At 42.7% G+C, this 1,931-nt stretch overlaps 1 long non-coding RNA gene across 1 annotated transcript; it reads left to right on the forward strand.

Moving 5' to 3' along the window:
• Window positions 1-870: 870 nt before the first annotated feature.
• LOC146708738 (uncharacterized) lies at window positions 871-1,618 on the forward strand. Its single transcript, XR_014920624.1, has 2 exons — window positions 871-1,063; window positions 1,150-1,618. It is a non-coding gene; the product is annotated as an uncharacterized LOC146708738 (long non-coding RNA).
• The last annotated feature ends 313 nt before the right edge of the window (window positions 1,619-1,931 follow it).

Raw genomic sequence — 1,931 nt, forward strand, 5'->3', positions numbered from 1 at the left:
TGTGGAGGGCCCCTCAGGTCTCTGGGCCTGGGCCTCAGTCTCCTCTGGCATAGCTGACTGCAAGCACGCTCACACACACACAGGTGCGCACACAAGTGTTCACGCAGGTGTACAACAAACAGGTGCTCACAAACACACTTTCTTGATTGGCTGCTGCCTCTAAACACATCATGCATCGTTAGTCCTGTATGCTGCTCAGTAACATTTAAGATCAATTATTTTTACTGTCACTTATGGTTATGTTGGTTTTTGCTGTGGTTTCCCTACTGTGTTGTTGTTGTTTTGTTTTTGCTTGTTTATTTTCAGCAGGTGATCAAGCGAGTTTTCAGTGTCTTTCTTTCTCTTTCCTTCTTCTCTCTCCATTTTTCTTTCCCCATTCGAGCAGGAGAGTAGTTATGGTGAAGATACTGTTACAATCCAATGTTGTCAGTGTTTTGTTTTAGGCGTGACTGTTATGTGTTTCCTGTTTTACTTTGAAGGTCTGTCTTATCTCAGTGTGTTCAGGTTACACTTCCTTGTCTCGTCAGTTCTGATTTGCCCCAGCTGTGTTTCCCTCCTGTTGTCCATGCCCTGATTGCTCCCTCTATGTATTTAAGCCCTGTGTTTCAGTTTGTCATGGTTGTGATCTTCCCTGTGTTGTTGACACTTTTTCTTACTCGGTAGCTGTAGGGGTGAGAAGTAGTGATGTGACGTTCTGTATCGAGGCTTCGAAGCTTGTGTCGAGTAATTGAGGGGCGTTTCCACGATGCGCGTATCGAGGCTTGCTTCATTTATTGGAGGAGCTGAAAATGATGACGTCCGAAGCCTCGCTGCCCGGCTGTACCACGTGACTGGTTCATGAAGCGGTTCGAACTTTGCCGTGAGATATGACAGCGATATAAACCCCTCAGACTTCATTCAAAATGTGGGTGTTTGATGGAGAGTTGCGGTTAGTGAGAGTTTGGAGATAGTTTGGAGGTTTATGAGAGTGAGGAGAGAAAGTCAGGAGAGAATGGAGCCAGCTAAGAAGAGGAGGATGTCCTCCCCTGTGTGGGAACATTTTGATCTTATTCCTCCCAACAAGGTATGTAAATTTCTACAGAAGATGTATTTTCATAATACTGATGGTGCAATACAATTTATGTTGAGCTGTCTTGACTTTTGTACAAGGTGAAGTGTTTGCTATGTGCCAGGGAGCTGGGATATAACAACACCTCATCCATGCTTAGGCACTACAGAGCTTTGCATGAGAATAAGGGGAACACCGATTGTGGAGCAAGACCAGGTGAGCCATCAAATGCAATGATAATATAGCATGCAGTAATGTTACTAAATGATATAACAATATTATACAACTGTTATAAGTTACGTGTGTGATATTTATATTTGTGCTTTATCTTTATTGTCTTTCCTCAGGAGAACAATCTCAAATAGATGAAGACCTGGTCAGCATGGTGATTGAGGACTCCCAGCCATTTAGCATTGTGGAGGACAAAGGATTCAAAAGATTTGTTAAATCGTTAAATCCTAGCTATGTTCCCCCCACTAAAAAGGTCATAAAAGCAGTGAAAATTTAGTTTTTACAGAATAAAATGTGAACAGGCAGGACTGCCTCAGTGTGTAGCTGTCCATACCTCAACCACACCTCACCTCACAGTAAATGATCGTTTCCATTTCAAGCATTTCCAAATAATCATTTCCCATACTGCCAGTATAAATATACACAGTATACTGCCATCACTACAATATACATGTTTTACACACTCCTTTTGTTGTTGACATTTACAGGCTGTGTGCAAAATGCCACACTCTTCAAATTCATGCCAGCTATTATTTTTACGTCCAGTAGGTGTCCTACTAGAGCAAATGAAGCTTCGCGTTGGGGTGAACCAATTGGATGAAAAGCTTCAGTGCTTCATGGGGCTTCATCTGCCCATCACTAGTGAGAAGCC

Source organism: Copadichromis virginalis, linkage group LG5 (assembly GCF_057382275.1).
Source record: "Copadichromis virginalis isolate Kocher_CV1m ecotype Utaka linkage group LG5, C_Virginalis_male_GT1.1, whole genome shotgun sequence".
In the NCBI taxonomy this organism is placed as follows: domain Eukaryota; kingdom Metazoa; phylum Chordata; class Actinopteri; order Cichliformes; family Cichlidae; genus Copadichromis; species Copadichromis virginalis.